General features: G+C 39.3%; 1 long non-coding RNA gene across 1 annotated transcript; it reads left to right on the forward strand.

Moving 5' to 3' along the window:
* The first annotated feature begins 867 nt into the window (after positions 1-867).
* LOC116273208 lies at positions 868-16,559 on the forward strand. Its single transcript, XR_004181652.1, has 2 exons — positions 868-917; positions 16,444-16,559. It is a non-coding gene; the product is annotated as an uncharacterized LOC116273208 (long non-coding RNA).
* The last annotated feature ends 572 nt before the right edge of the window (positions 16,560-17,131 follow it).

Below are 17,131 nucleotides of genomic sequence, written 5' to 3' on the forward strand. Positions count from 1 at the left end.
GATCCTTTGAAGCTCTAGGGCCAAAATATCCTCGATAACAAAGTGCAAGCTTTCTGAGAAACTTCTTTGTGTTCTGTGAAATCATCACAGAATTACAGCTTTCCCTCAAAAGCCTTTAAGCTAGACAGTTCTTGTAAGAGCTGGCAAAGTGATATTTGGAAACCCATAGAGGGCTATGTTGAAAAAAGGAAATATCCTCAGATGAAATATGGAAAGAAGATTTCTGAGAAACTGTAGTGTTCTGTTAATTCATCTCACAGAGTTTCCTCTGTATTTCGTGGATCTGTTTGCTAGCCTTATTTCTCTGGAATCTGAGAGCGGATATTTCGATCCTTTGAAGACTATAGGGCCAAAGAGTATCCTCCGATAACAAAGAGCAAAGGCGGCTCTGACAAACTGCTTTGTGTTCTGTGAGAATCATCTCACAGAGTTACCTTTCCCCTCAAGAGAGCACCCAGGCTAAGACAGTTCTTGTGGAATTGGCAAAGTAGGCCATGGGCTATGGTGAAAAAGGAAATATCCTCCAGATGAAATCTCGAAGAAGCTTTCCGAGGAAAAACTGTTTAGTGTTCTGTTAATTCATCTCACAGAGTTCCAATCTGTATTTCTTGGATCACTTTGCTAGCCTTATTTCTCTGGAATCTGAACAGAGGATCCTTTTGAAGACTATGAGACCAAGGAAATATCCTCGATAACAATGAGAAAGCTCTGAGAAACTTCTTTGTGTTCTCTGAAATCATCTTACAAATTACAGCTTTCCCCCTCAGGAAGGCTTTCAGCTAAGACAGTTCTTGTGGAATTGGCAAAGTGATATTTGGAGAGACCATATCGGCTATGGTGAAAAGAAATATATCAGATGAAACATGGAAGGAAGATTTCTGAGAAACTGCTTAGTGTTCTGTTAATTCATCTCACAGGTTGCATCTGTATTTCATGGATCTCTTTGCTTTAGCCTTATTTCTGTGTAATCTGAGAACAGATATTTCGGATCCTTTTGAAGAATATAGGATGAAAGGAAATATCATCAACAAAGAGAAAAGCTTTCTGAAAGCTTCTTTGTGTTCTGTAGAGGAAATCATCTCACAGAGTTACAGCTTCCCCTCGGCCTTTCGCTAGAGAGTTCTTATTGGAATTGGCAAAGTGATATTTGGAAACCCAAGGGCTGTTTTGAAAAAGGAAATATCCTCAGAAGAAATCTGTGTGATGTGACTTCCACTCACAGAGTTACATCTGTGTTTCGTGGATCTCTTTACTATACTTATTTCTTAACGAAATCTGAGAACAGATAATTCGGATCCCTTTGAAGACTATAGGGCCAAAGGAAATATCCTCTGACGAAAGAAGCTTTCTGTGAAACTTGTTTGTGTTCTGGTCCTCTCACAGACCTACAGCTTTCCTCAAAGCCTTTCCTTCAGACAGTTCTTATGAAATTGGCAAAAAATTGATATTTGGGAAGCCCATGAAGTCCATATGATGAAAAGGAAATATCCTCAGATGAAATCTGGAAAGAATCTTTCTGAGAAACTGCTTAGTGTTCTGTTAATTCATCTCACAGAGTTCCATGTGTATTTTGTGGATGCTGCCTTATATCTGTGGAATCTGAGAACAGATATTTAGGATCCCTTTGAAGACTATAGGGCCAAAGGAAATATCCTCCGATTACACAAAAGCTTTCTGAGAAACTTCTTTGTGTTCACGTAGAAATCATCTCACAGAGTTACAGTTTTTCCCCTCAAAGCCTTTCCCAAAGACAGTTGTTGTGGAATTGGTAAGTGATATTAGGAAGCCCATAAGAGGGCTATGGTGAAAAAGGAAATATCCTCAGATGAAATTTGGAAGAAAGCTTTCTCCAGAAACTGCTTAGTGTTCTGAGCTAGTCATCTACAGAGTTACATTTGTATTCGTGGATATCTTTGCCAGCAAACATTCTGTGGAATCTGAAGAGATATTTGGATCCAACTGAAAGAGTATAGGGCCAAAGGAAATATCCTCCAATAACAAAGAGAAAGAAACTTTCTGAGAAACTTCTTTGTGTTCTGTAGAAATCATCTCAGAGAGTTACAGCTTTCCCCCTCAAGAAGCCTTTCGCTAAAGTTCTTGTGGAATAGGCAAAAGTGATATTTGAAAGAAAGCCATAGGGTCTATGTTGAACAAAGATGTATCCTCAGATGAAATCTGGAAAAATGGAAACTGCTTAGTGTTCTGGTAGTCATCTCACAGGTAACATCTCTGTTTCTTGGATCTTTGCTAGCCTTATTTCTGTGGAATCTGAGAACAGATATTTAGGATCATTTGAAATATAGAGGCCAAGGAAATATCCTCCGATAACAAGAAGGCTTTCTTAAAACTTCTTTGTGTTCTGTCAAGAAATCATCTGCAAGACTTACAGCTTTCCCTCAAAAGTCTTTAGCTAAGAAGATACTTATTTGTGCCAAAGTGATGTTTGGAAGCCCTGAGAGTGCTATGGTGAAAAATATCCTCAGATGAAATCTGGAAAGAAGCTTCCTGGCTGCTCATGATGTGTGACTTACACTCACAGAATTACATCTATATTTCGTGGATCTCTTTGCTAGCCTTATTTCTGTGAATCTGAGGCAATTTTCGGATCCCTTTGAAGTGTATAGGGCCAAAGAAATCCTCCGTCAACAAAGAGAAAGCTTTCTGAGAAACTTCTTTGTGTTCTGTCAAATCATCTCACCGATTACCGCTTTTCCCCTCAAGAAAACTTAGGCTAAGACAGTTCTTGTGGAATTGTGAAATTTGGAAGCCAATAGAGGGCTATGGTGAAAAAGGACATATCCTCAGATGAAATCTCGAAAGAGGCTTTCCGAGAAATTGCTTAGTGTTCTGTTAATTCATCTCACAGAGTTACATTTCTGTTTCTTGGATCTCTTTACTAGCCTTATTTCTGTGGAATATGAGAAGATATATTACGGATCCCTTTGAAGACTATAGGGAATAATTAAATATCCTCCGATAACAAAGAGAAAGAAGCTTTCTGAGAAACTTCCTTGTGTTCTGTGAAATCATCACACAGTGTTACAGCTTTCCCTTCCAAAGCCTTTAGACAGTTCTTGTGGGAATTGTAAAAGTGATGTTAGGAAGCCCTTAGAGGGGCTACAGTGAAAAGGAAATATCCTCAAGGCTGAAATCTGGAAGAGCTTTCCTGAGAACTGCTTAGTGTGTTCCTGTGAATTCGTCTCACAGAGTTACATCTGTATTTAGTGGATATCTTTGCTAGCCTTATTTCTGTGGAATCTGAAGACAACAGATGTTTGGATCCCTTTGAGGACTATGGGGATAGAAAGTACCCTGGGTAACAAAGAGAAGCTTTTCTGAGGAAACTTCTTTGTCTTCTCTGGAAATCATCTCACAGAGTTACAGCTTTCTCCCCTCAAAGAAACCTTTTCGCTAAGACAGTTCTTGTGGAATTGAGAAAGTAATATTTAAGGAAATACATAGAGAGGCTATGAAAAAAGAAAGGAAATATCCTCAGATAAGAATCTAGAAGAAGAAGATTTCTGAGAAACTGCTTGAGTGTTCTGTTAATTCATCTCACAGAGTTACATTTGTATTCCTTGGATCTCTTTGCCAGCCGTGTTTCTGTGGAATCTGAGAACAGATATTTGGATCCCTTTAGGAGCTTCTCTGGCCAAAGGAATTATCCTCCGATAACAAAGAGAAAGAAACTTTCAGAGAAACTTCTTTGTGTTCACATGAAATCATCTCAGAAATTACAGCTTTCCGTCAAGAAGCCTTTCACAGCTAAAGACGAGAAGTTCTTTGGAGATTAGAGAAATTGATATTTGAAGCAGATGTAGGGATATGGTGAAAAGGACATACCCTCAGATGGGAAATCTGGAAGAAACACCTCTGAGAAACTAGTCTGTGTTGTGTGAGCTTCCCACTCCACAGGGTGCATCAATTATTTTGTAGGTCCCTTTGCTAGCCTTATTTCTGTGGAATCTGAGAAGAGAGAGATATTTCCACGTCCCTTTGAACGCACTATAGGGCCAAAGTATCCTCCGATAGCTTTCTAAAGAGAAGCTTTCGGAAACTTCTTTGTGTTCTGTAGAATCATCTGACAAATTCGTCTTTCTCCCCTCAAAGAAACCTTTTGGTAGAAGACAGTTGTAGTGGAATTGTAGTGATATTTAGAGCCCTAGAGAGGGGCTATGGTGAAAAGGAAATTTCCTCAGATGAAATCTGGAAAGAAAGAAACTTTCTGAGAAACTACTCTGTGATGTATGACTTCCCTCACAGAGTAACATCTGTATTTCGTGGATCTTTGCTAGCCCTTGCCGCTATGGAATCACAAAGGAACAGTGTTGGACCCTTTAAGAGACTAAATGGCCAAAGGAAATATCCTCCGATAACAAAGAGAAAGAAACTTTTCTGAGAAACTTCTTTTTGTTCTGTAGAAATAATAATCTCACAGAGTTACGAAACTTTCCCCTCAAAGAAGCCTTTCGCTAAGACAGTTCTTGTGGAATTGGCAGAAAGTGATATTTGGGAAGCCCATGGGGACTATGGTGAAAGGGAAATATCCTCAGGTGGAGATCTGGAAAAACTTTCTGAGAAACTGCTTGAGTGTTCTGCTAATTCATCTCACAGAGATACATGTATATTTCTTGCATCTCTATATGCTAAGACTTATTTTTGTGGAATCTGAGAACAGATATTTCCGGATCCCTTTGAGACTAGGGCCAAAGGGAAATATCCTCCGATAACAAAGAGAAGCTCACGAAACTTCTTTGTATTCTGTAAATCATCACACAGAGTTACAGCTTTTCCCCTCAAGAAGCCTTTCGCTAAGAGAGTTCTTGTCACAGCTACCAGAAGTGATATTTGGAAGCCCATAGAGGGCTATGGTAGAAAAGAAATATCCTCCAGATGAAACCTGGAAAGCACAGAGAAACTGCTTGGATTTTCTGTTAATTCATCTCACAGAGTTTCCCTCTGTATTTTTATTGAATCTCTTTGCTAGCCTTATTTCTCTGGAATCACGAGAACGAATATTTGGATGTTTAGAGACTATGGGGGCCAAGGAAATATCCTCAGATAACAAAGAGAAAGAAGCTTTCTGAGAAACTTCTTTTTTGTTCTGTGAAATAATCTCACAGAGTTACAGCTTTCCCCTCAAGAAGCCTTTCGATAAGACAATTCTTGTGGATTGGCAAAGTGATATTTGGAAGCCCATAGAGGGCTACAGTGAAAAAGGAAATATCCTCAGATGAAATACGGAAAGAAGCTTTATGAAAAAGTGCTTAGTGTTCTGTTAATTCATCTCAGAGAGTTACATCTGTGTTTCTTGGATCTCTTTGCTAACCTTATTTCTGTGGAATCTGAGAACAGATATTTCGGATCCCTTTAAATCTATAGGGCCAAAGGAAATATCCTCCGATAACAAAGAGTAAGAAGCTTTCTGAGAACCTTCTTTGTGTTCTGTGAAATCATCTCACAGACTTACAGCTTTCCCCTGAAGAAGCCTTTGGCTAAGACAGTTCTTGTGGAATTGGCAAAGTGATATTTGGAAGCCCATAGAGGGCTATGGTGAAAAAGGAAATATCCTCGGATGAAATCTGGAAAGAAGCTTTCTGAGAAACTGCTTAGTGTTCTGTTAATTCATCTCACAGAGTTACATCTGTATTTCGTGGATCTCTTTGCTAGCCTTATTTCTGTGGAATCTGAGAACAGATATTTCGGATCCCTTTGAAGACTATAGGGCCAAAGGAAATATCCTCCGATAACAGAGAGAAAAAGATTTCTGAAAATCTTCTTTGTGTTCTGTGAAATCATCTCACAGAGTTACAGCTTATCCCTTAAGAAGCCTTTCGCTAAGACAGTTCTTGTGGAATTGGCAAAGTGATATTTGGAAGCCCATAGAGGTCTATGGTGAAAAAGGAAATATCCTCAGATGAAACCTGGAAAGAAGCTTTCTGAGAAACTGCTTAGTGTTCTGTTATTTCATCTCACAGAGATACATCTGTATATCGTGTATCTCTTTGCTAGCCTTATTTCTGTGGAATCTGAGAACAGATATTTGGATCCCTTTCAAGACTGCAGAGCGTAGGGAAATATCCTCCGATAACAAAGAGAAAGAAGCTCTGAGAAAAACTTCTTTGTATTCTGTGGAAATCATCACACAGAGTTACAGCTTTCCTCTCAAGAACCCATTCGCTAAGACAGTTCTTGTGGAATTAGCATAGAAGTGATATTGGGAAGCCCTTAGAGAGGCTATGGTAGAAAAAAGGAAATATCCTCAAGATGAAATCTGGAAAAGAAACTCTTAGAAATGCTTGAGTATTCTGTTAATTCATCTCACAGGAGTTACATCTATGTTCTTGGATCTGTTTACTAGCCTTATTTCTACTTGGCATATAGGGAACAAGATATTCAAGATCCCTTTGAAGAATATAGGAGAAGCCGAGGAAATATCCTCCGATAACAAACAGAAGAAGGTTTTCTGAGAAGCTTCTTTGTATTTCGGTAGAATCACCTCACAGAGTTACAGCTTTCCCACGAGAAGCCTTTACGCTCGAGGGAAGTTCTTATGGAATTGGCAAAGTGATATTTGGGAAGCCATAGAGGAGCTATGGTGAAAAAGAGGGAAATATCCTCAGATGGAATCTGGGAAAAGCTTTCTGAGAAACTGCTCTGTGATGTGTGAATTCCCATATCCTGAGAGTTACATCTATATACTCGTGCATCTTTGCTAGCCTTATTTCTCTCTGGAATCTGAAAGCGGATATTGCAGATCCCTTTCGAAAATTAGGGCCGGAAAATATCCCCGATAACAAAGAGAAAAAAGCACAAGAAACTGCTGGTTTCTGTAGAAATCATCTCCACCAGAATTTTCCTTTCCCCTCAAGAACCTTGGGCTCACAAGACAGTTCTCTTGTGGAATTGTAGAAAGTGATATTTGGAAGCCCATAGAGAGTTCTATGGTGAAAAGAAAATATCCTCCAGATGAAATCCTCGAGAAAAAAGGTTCCGAGCTGCTTAGTATTTCTGTTAATTCATTTCACAGAGTTCCATCTGTATTTCTTCAATCACTTTGCTACCTTATTTCTCTGGAATCACAAGGAGACAAGATAGTTCAGATCCCTTTTGAGACTATAGGAACAAAGGAAATATCCTCGATGATAACAATGAAAAGCTTTCTGAAAACTTCCTTGTGTTCTGTAGAAATCATCTCACAGGATTTTAGCTTTCCCCTCAAAGCCTTTCCTTTAAGACAGTTCTTGTAAAGTTGGCAAAGTGATGGAAGCCCATAAACTGGCTATGGTAAAAGTAAATATCCTCAGATGGAAACCTGGAAGGCAGAGAGAGCTGCTTGAGTGTTCTGTTAGTTCATGTCTGGGAGTACATCTGTGTATCGTGGATCTCTTTTGCTAGCCTTATTTCTGTGGAATCTAGGAACAGATATTTGGATCCTTGCAGAGACTTCTAGGGACCCAAAGGAAATATCCTCCGATAACAAAGAGAAACTTTCTGAGGCTTCTTTGTGTTCTGTGAAATCATCTCACAGGTTACAGCTTTCCCTCAAAGTCTTTCGCTAAGACAGTTCTTTTGGAATTTCTGAAGTTATATTTTGGAAGCCCTTATAGGAGGGCTGTGGTGAAAAGAAAATATCCTCCGAGGAAAAACTTGAAAGAAGCTTTCACAGAAAATTGTTTTGTGATGTACTTAACTTCCACTGAAGCAAAGAAGTTACATCTGTATTTAGTGGTTCTCTTTTGCTAGTCTTATTTCTGTGGAATCTGGAGCAGATATTTGAATCGCTGTAGCAAAGTCTACCCTTTAGGAGAAGCCAAAGGAAATATCCTCCAACCAACAAAAGAAAGAAGTTTTCTGAGAAACTTCTTTATGTTCATAATGAGAGAATCATCTCACAGAGTTACAACTTTCCTTCAAAAGAGCCTTTCGCTAAGACAGTTCTTGTGGAATTGGCAGAAATTGATATTGAAGAAGCCCACTTAGAGACTCACAGTGAAAAAAGGAAATATCCTCAGATGAAACCTGGAAAGAAGCTTTCCTGAAACTGCTTAGTGTTCTGTTAAAGATTCATCTCACAGAGTTACATCTGTATTTCATGAATTTCTTTGCTAGAGCTTATTTCTGTAGAATCTAAGGAACCAGATCTTCTACAGACCCTTGGGGACTATAGGGATAAAGGAAATATCCTCCGATAACAAAGAAAGAAACTTTCTGAGAGGAAACTTCTTTGTCTTCTGAAATCACATCTCCACCGATTACAAACTTTCCCCTCAAAAAGAAACCTTTAAGCTAAGACAGTTCTTATGGAATTGAGAGAAGTGATATTTGGAGACCCTTAGAGGCAATGGTGAAAGAAATATCCTCAGATGAAATCTGGAAAACTTTTCTGAGAAACTGCTTAGTGATCTGTTAATTCATCTCACAGAGTTACATTTTGTATTTAGTGGATCTCTTTGCCAGCCCATTATTTCCAAATTGGAATACAGGAACAGATATTTGGATCCAGCACCTACAAAGACTAAGGGACAAAGGAAATATCCTCCGGTAACAAAGAGAGAAAGAAGCTTTCTGAGAAACTTCTTTTTAGCTGTTCTGTAGAAATCATCTAAGAGTTACATCTCCGTCAAAGAGCCTTCGCTAAGACAGTTCTTTGGAATTGGAAAAGTGATATTTGAAGCAGATGGAAGGATATGGTGAAAAGGACATACCCTCCAGATGGGGAAATCTGGAAAGAAACTCTGAGAGGAAACTGCTCTGTGTTGTGTGACTTCCCTCCACAGGGTTATCTGTATTTATGGATCCTTTGCTAGCTATATTTCTGTAGGAATCAAAGGAAGAGATAATTCCGATCCTTAAGAAGCTATAGGGCCAAAGGAAATATCCCTCCGATAACAAAGAAAAGCTTTCCTGGAAACTTCTTTGTGTTCTGTGAAATCATCAGCAGAGTTCTTTCCTCCAAGAAGCCTTTTGGTAAAGACAGTTGTAGTGGAATTGGCAAAGTGATATTTAGAAACCCTAGAGGCTATGGTGAGAAAAGAAATTTCCTCAGATGAAATCTAGGGAAAACTTTTCTGAGAAACTGCTCTATGATGTGTGACTTCCACTCACAGAGTAACATCTATGTTAAGTGGATCTCTTTGCTAGTACTTACTTCTATGGAATCGAGGAACAGATATTTGGGATCCTTTAGGAACTATAGAGGGCCAAAGGGAAATATCCTCGATAACATAAAGAGAGAAAGAAGATTTCCTGAAAAATTTCTTTGTATTCTGACGAAATCATTTCACAGAGTTACAGCATATCCCTTAAAATTTCCTTCAGACAGTTCTTGTGGAATTGCTTGGCGTGATATTTTAGGCCCATAGGGCTATGTTGAAAATATCCTCAAGATTAGAATCTGGAAAGAAGCTTTCTAGAGGGGAAACTGCTTAGTGTTCTATTAGATTCTCCTCACAGAGTTACATGTGTGTATTTCGTGGATCCTCTTTCCCAGCCTTATTTCTCTGAATCACGAGAACAGATATTTCATATCCCTTCCGAACTATAGGGCCAAGGGAAATATCCTCGATAACAAAGAGAAGAAACTTTCTGAGAGCTTCTTTTGTTCCTGTAAAGAATCATCTCTCGAGTTACAGCTTTTCCCCTCAAGAAGCCTTTCGATAAAACAGTTCTTATGGAATTGCTTAAAGTGATATTTGGAAGCCCAGAGACTCACGGTGAAAAGGAAATATCCTCAGATGAGAATCTGGAAAAGAAGCTTTCCGACTTTGCTTAGTGTTCATATTAATTCATCTCTGGGGATTCGTCTGTATTTCGTGGATCACTTTGATAGCCTTATTTCGAGGTGGAATCTAAGAACAGATGGCTACCGGATCCCTTTGAAGACTATAGGGCCAAGGCAATATCCTCGATAACAAAGAGAAAAGAGTTTCGGTAAACTTCTTTGTGTTCTGAAATCATCTCACGAGTTACAGCTTTCCCCTCAAGAAGGCTTTCTCCTAAGACAGTTCTTGTGGAATTTGCCAAAGTGATATTTGGAAGGCCCATAGGAAGCTATGTAGAAAAAAGGAAATATCCTCAGATGAAACCTGGAAAGAAGCTTTCCTGAGAGGCTAGTTAGTGTTCTGTTATTTCATCTCACAGAGATACATCTATTTATAGTGTATGTCTTTTACTTTAATGTATTTCCTATGGAATCTAGGAACAGACATTTGGATCCCTTTAGAGACTACAGAGTAAGGAAATATCCTCCCATAACAAGAGAAGCTTTGAAACTTCTTTGTGTTCTATGAAATCATCTCATACAGAGTTACAGCTTTGTCCTTAGAAGCCTTTAAAAGCAGGCTTGGTCTTATGGAATTGGCAAAGTGATGGCAGAGCATAGAGGAGCTATGGTATAAAAGGAAATATCCTCAGATGGGAATCTGGAAAGAAGATTTCTTAGAGCTTCCCTTGAGTGTTCTGTTAATTCATCTCTCCGATTTACATCTATTGTTTGTGGATCTCTTTACTAGCCTTGTTTCTGTAGCTTAAGGAACTCAGATAATTTTAGAATCCCTTTGAAGATAGAGGGCCAAAGGAAATATCCTCCGATAACAAACAGAAAAGAAGGGTTCTGAAACTTTCTTTGTTTTTAAGTGAGAATCATCTCACAAGTTACAGCTTTCCCCACGAGAGCCTTCGCTCACGAGTTCTTGTGGAATTGGCAAAGTGATATTTGGAAGCCATAGACGGCTATGGTGAAAGGAAATATCCTCAGATGAAATCTGGAAAGAAGCTTTCACGAGCTGCTCTGTGATGTATGTGACTTCCCACTCCACAGAGTACATCTGTATATCATGCATCTCTTTGCCTTATTTCTCACCTGGAATCCCCAGGCGGATATTTCAAGTCCCTTTAGAGACTATAGAGGCTGAAGGGGAATATCCTCAAAACAAAGAAAAAAGCTTTCTAGGAAACTTCTTTGTGTTCTGTGAGTCCATCTCACAGAGTTGCTTTCCCCCTCAAGAAACCTTGGGCTAAAGACAGTTTCTTGTGGAATTGGCAAGTGATATTTGGGAAACCCATAGAGGCCTATGGTGAAAATATCCTCAGATGAAATCTCGAAAGAAGCTTTCCACGGCTTTGCTTAGTGTTCTATTAATTCATTTCACAAGTTCCATCTATATTTCTTAGGATGCTTTGCTACCCTTATTTCTCTGGAATGAGACAGATATTTCAAGATCCCTTTAAGAGACTATAAGACCCAGAAAGTACCCTCCGATAACAATGAAAAGAGAGCTTTCTAAGAAACTTCCCTTGTGTTCTGGCAGAAATGTCACAGGTTGCGCTTTCTCCCCTCAAGAAGGCTTTCCTTCAAGACACTTCTTTTAGGTGCTTAGTATTTAGGCTACATACTCAGCTATGCTTAAAAGGAAATATCCTCAAGATGGAAACCTGGGAAAGAACCTTTCTGAGAAACTGCTTGAGTGTTCTGTTAATTAATGTCAGAATACACGTCTAGTATATAGAATGGATCTCTTTAGCCTTATTTCACTGTGGCATCTGAGAGACAGATATTTGGGATGCCCCAGAGACTATAGAGACCCCAAGGAAATATCCTCCGATAAACAAAGAGAAAAGAAGCTTTCTGGCTTCTTTGTGTTCATATGAAGTCATCTCACAGAGTTACAGCTTCTTCCTCCTCAAGAAGCCTTTCAGCTAAGACAGTTCTTGTGGAATTGGCAAAATGATATTTTGAGAGGCCTATACAAGGCTATGTTAAAAGAAAATATCCTCCGAGAAAACTTGAAAACTTTCGAGAAACTGCTTTGTGATGTGAGTTCCACTCCCACGGAGTTATCCGTGTTTCGTGGATCTCTTTACTAGCCTTACTTATTTGTAATCTGAGAACAAATATTTCGGATCACTTTAGAGCCTATAGAATGAAGGAATTGCCCTCTGATAACAAAGAGAAGCCTTCCTTGAGAACTTCTTTTGTGTTTAGCCGGAATCATTTCCCACAGTTACGGCACCACAAAAGCCTTTCGCTACAAGACAGCTGTATTGGAATTTGCAAAGTTGATATTTGGAGGCCCATGAGTGGAGCTCACGGTGAAAACAATTATCCTCAGATGGGAAATGTGGAAAGCTTTCCTGACAATCTGTACTGTTCTATTAATTCATCTCACAGAGTTGGCTCTCTCCTCAAAAGCCTTTCGCTAAGCCTGTTCTTATGGAATTCACAAGTGATATTTAGGAAACCCATAGAAGTGTTGATAAAAGAAATATCCTCAGAGAAACTGGAAAGAAGCTTTCTGAGGTACTGCTTTGTGATGTGTGACTTCCCACTCACATAGATTTACATCTGTATTTCGTGGATCTCTTTTGCCAGCCTTATTTCTGTGGAAGCTGAGAACAGATATTTCGGATCCCTTAGCAGAGGCTATAGAATAGGAAATATCCTCCGATAACAAAGAGAGAAGAAGCTTTCTAGAAAAACTAGCTTTTAGTATTCATATGGGAAATCATCTATGCTTACAGTTATAAACTTTACTCAAAGAACCTTTCACTAAAGAGGTTCTTGTAGGATTTGAGATGTTGGAGGGACCATAGGGGCTATGGTGAAAAGATATCCTCAGATGAATTCTGGTAAGAAGCACTACAGGCTTCACTTGAGTGTTCATATTGAATTCATCTCAGAGGAGTTTACACACCATTCCCCTCAAGGAAACTGACTCGCTAAAATACTGTTCTTGTAGGTGCTAGAAGTGTTATTTAGAGCCATAGAGAGCCTATGGTGAAAGAGAGTATATCAGGGAAAGAGCTGGAAGAAACCACAGAGCTGCTTGAGTGTTCTTTTGAATTCATCACTGGAGTTACAGCTTTCCCTTAAAGAAGCCGCTGGCTAAAATGGTTTTATGGAATTATAGAAACAATATTTGGGAAGCCCATTAGAGACTCACGGTGGGAAATAGAAATATAGTTAAGAAAAACTGGAAAGAAGATTTCTGAGAGCTGCTTTTGTGATGTGGAACTTCCACTGCAGACATCTGTATTTCATGGATCTCTTTGCCAAGCCTTATTTCTGTGGAATCTGAGGGCAGATACATTTTGGATCCATTTAAAGACTATAGGGCCGAGATATCCTCCAACAACAAAGAGAGAAAGAAGGATTTCTGAGAAACTTCTCTGTAATTCATAATGAAATCATCTCACAGAGTTACAGGTTTCTCACAAAGAATCCTTGCACTAAGACAGTTCTTGTGGAATTTTCAAAGTGATATTTGGAAGCCCATAGAGGGCTATGGTGAAAAAGGAAATATCCTCAGATGAAAACTCGAAAGAAGCTTTCTGAGAAACTGCTTAGTGTTCTGTTAATTCATCTCACAGTGTTAAAGCTTTCCCCTCAAGAAGCCACTCGCTAAGCCTGTTCTTGTGGAATTCGCAAAGTGATATTTGGAAGCCCATAGAGGGCTATGGTGAAAAAGAAAATATCCTCAGAGAGAAACTGGAAAGAATCTTTCTGAGAAACTGCTTTGTGATGTGTGACTTCCATTCACTGAGTTACATCTGTATTTCGTGGATCTCTTTGCTAGCCTTATTTCTGTGGAATCTGAGAACAGATATTTCAGATCCCTTTGAAGACTATAGGGCCAAAGGAAATATCCTCTGAGAACAAAGAGAAAGAAGCTTTCTGAGAAACTTCTTAGTGTTCTGTGAAATCATCTCACAGAGTTACAGCGTTCCCCTCAAGAAGCCTTTCGCTAAGACAGTTCTTGTGGAATTGGCAAAGTGATATTTGGAAGCCCCTAGAGGCCTATGGTGAAAAAGGAAATATCCTCAGATGAAATCTGGAAAGAAGCTTTCTGAGAAACTGCTGTGTGATGTGTGACTTTCACTCACAGAGTTACATCTGTATTGCATGGATCTCTTTGCTAGCCTTATTTCTCTGGAATCTCAGAACAGATATTTCGGATCCCTTTTGAAGACTATAGGGCCAAAGGAAATATCCTCCGATAACAAAGAGAAAGAAGCTTTCTGAGAAACTTCTTTGTGTTCTGAGAAATCATCCCACGGAGTTACAGCTTTCCCCTCAAGAAGCCTTTCGCTACGACAGTTCTTGTGGGATTTTCAAAGTGATATTTGGAAGCCCATAGAGGGCTATGGTGGAAAAGGAAATATCCACAGATGAAAACTTGAAAGAAGCTTTCTGAGAAACTGCTTAGTGTTCTGTTAGTTCATCTCACAGAGTTACAGCTTCCCCCTAAAGAAGCCGCTCACTAAGCCTGTTCTTGTGGAAATCGCAAGGTGATATTTGGAAGTCCATAGAGGGCTATGGTGAAGAAGAAAATATACTCAGAGAAAAACTGGAAAGAAGCTTTCTGAGAAACTGCTTTGTGATGTGTGACTTCCACTCACAGAGTACCATGTGTATTTCGTGGATCTCTTTGCTAGCCTTATTGCTGTGGAATATGAGAACAAATATTTCGGATCCCTTGGAAGACTATAGGGCCAAATGAAATATCCTCCGATAACAAAGAGAGAGAACCTTTCTGAGAAACTTCTTTGTGTTCTGTGAAATCATCTCACATAGTTACAGCTTTCCCATCAAGAAGCCTTTCGCTAAGACAGTTCTTGTGGAATTTACAAAGCGATATTTGGAAGCCCTTAGAGAGCGATGGTGAAAAAGGAAATATCCTCAGATTAAAACTCGAAAGAAGTTTTATGAGAAACTGCTTAGTGTTCTGCTAACTGATCTCACAGAATTACAGCTTTCCCCTCAAGTAGCGGCTCGCTAAGCCTGTTCTTGTGGAATTCGCAAAGTTTTATTTGGAAGCCCATAGAGGGCTACGGTGAAAAAGAAAATATCCTCCGAGAAAAACTGGAAAGAAACTTTCTGAGAAACTGCTTTTTGATGTGTGACTTCCATTCACACAGTTCCATCTGTATTTCGTGGATCTCGTTGCTAGCCTTATTACTGTGGAATCTGAGAACAGATATTTCCGATCCCTTTAAAGACTATAGTGCCAAAGGAAATATCCTCTGATAACAAAGAGAAAGAAGCTTTCTGAGAAACTTCTTTCTGTTCTGTGAAATCATCTCACAGAGTTAAAGCTTTCCCCACAAGAAGCTGTTCGCTAAGACAGTTCTTGTGGAACTTACAAAGTGATATTAGGAAGCCCTTTGGGGGGTATGGAGATAAACGAAACATCCTCAGATGAAAACTCGAAAGAAGCTTTCTGAGAAAATGCTTAGTGTTCTGTTAATTCATCTCACAGAGTTACAGCTTTCCCCTCAAGAACACGCTCTCTAACCAGTTCTTCTGGAATTGGCAAAGTGATATTTGGAAGCCCATAGAGGGCTATGGTGAAAAAGAATATGTCCTCAGAGAAAAACTGGAAAGAATCTTTCTGATAAACTGCTTTGTGATGTGTGACTTCCACTCACAGAGTTACATCTCTATTTCGCGGATGTCTTTGCTAGCCTTATTTCTGTGGAATCTGAGAACAGATATTTGGGATCCCTTTGAAGACTATAGGGCCAAAGGAAATATCCTCCAATAACAAAGAGAAAGAAGCTTTCTGAGAAACTTCTTTGTGTTCTGTGAAATCATCTCACAGAGTTGCAGGTTTCCCCTCAAGAAACCTTTCGATAAAATTTTGGTCTTGTGGAATTTGCAATGTGGTATTTGGAGGCCATGTACTTTGGGGACTGTGGTGAAAAGGAAATATCCTCAGATGAAAACTCAGAAAGAAGCTTTCTGAGAAATTGCTTGAATGTTCTGTTAATTGATCTCACCGAATTGCAGCTTTTAGCCTCAGTAAGCTGTGCATGAAAGCCTATTCCTGTAGATTTTCAAAGTATGTTGCAAGGAGGAGCTAATGAGGGGGCTATATGTGAAAAATATCCCTCTCAAGAGAAAAACTGGAAGAAGCTTTCTGACGCTTTGTGATGTGTGACTTCTGCTCTGCAGGTTATGTGTATTTCGTGGATCTCTTTGCTAACCTTATTTTCTGTGGAATCAGAGAACAGATATTTCGGATCCCTTTGAAGATATATGGTGAAATATCCTAGAAAACAAAGAAAGAAGCTTTCTGAAACTTCTTTTGTTCTGTGATCATCTCACTGATTACAAGCACCCTCAAAGAAGCCTTTATGACAGTTTCTTGATGGAATTGCCCAAAGTGATATTTGGAAGCCCATAGGGGCTATGTTGAAAAAGGAAGCTCAGATGAAAATCTGGAAGAACCTTTCTGACAAACTGCTAGTGTTCTGTTAACTCATCTCACAGAGTTACAGCTTTCCCCTCTAGAAGCCGCTCGCTAACCCTGTTACTGTGGAGTTCGCAACGTGATATTTGCAAGCCCATAGTGGGCTATGGTGAAAAAGAAAATATCCTCAGAGAAAAACTGGAAACAAGCTTTCTGAGATACTGCTTTGTGATGTATGACTTCCACGTAGAGTTACATCTGAATTTCGTGGATGTCTTTGCTAGCCTGATTTCTGTGGAATCTGAGAACAGATATTTCGGATCCCTTTGAAGACTATAGGGCCAAAGGAAATATCCTCCCATAACAGAGAGAAAGAAGCTGTCTGAGAAACTTCTTTGTGTTCTGTGAAATCATCTCACAGAGTTACAGCTTTCGCCTCTAGAAGCCTTTCACTAAGACAGTTCTTGTGGAATTTGCAAAGTGATATTTGGAAGCCCATAGAGGGCTGTGGTGAAAGATAATATATCCTCAGATGAAAACTCAAAAGAAGCATTCTGAGAAACTGCTTAGTGTTTTGATAATTCATCTCACAGAGTTACAGCTTTCCCCTCAAGATACCGCTGGCTAAGCCTGTTCCTGTGGAATTGGCAAAGTGATATTTGGAAGCAAATAGAGGGCTATGGTGAAAAAGAAAATATCCTCCGAGAAAAACTTGAAAGAAGCTTTCTGAGAAACTGCTTTGTGATGTGTAACTTCCACTGACAGAGTTACATCTGTATTTCGTGGATCTCTTTGCTAGACTTTTTTCTGTGGAATCTGAGAATAGATATTTCAGATCGCTTTGAAGTCTATAGGGCCAAAGGAAATATTCTCCAATAACAAAGAGAAAGAAGTTTTCTGAGAAACTTCTTTTTGTTCTGTGAAATCATCTCACAGAT

Source organism: Papio anubis, unplaced genomic scaffold (genome assembly GCF_008728515.1).
Source record: "Papio anubis isolate 15944 unplaced genomic scaffold, Panubis1.0 scaffold472, whole genome shotgun sequence".
Classification (NCBI taxonomy): Eukaryota; Metazoa; Chordata; class Mammalia; order Primates; family Cercopithecidae; genus Papio; species Papio anubis.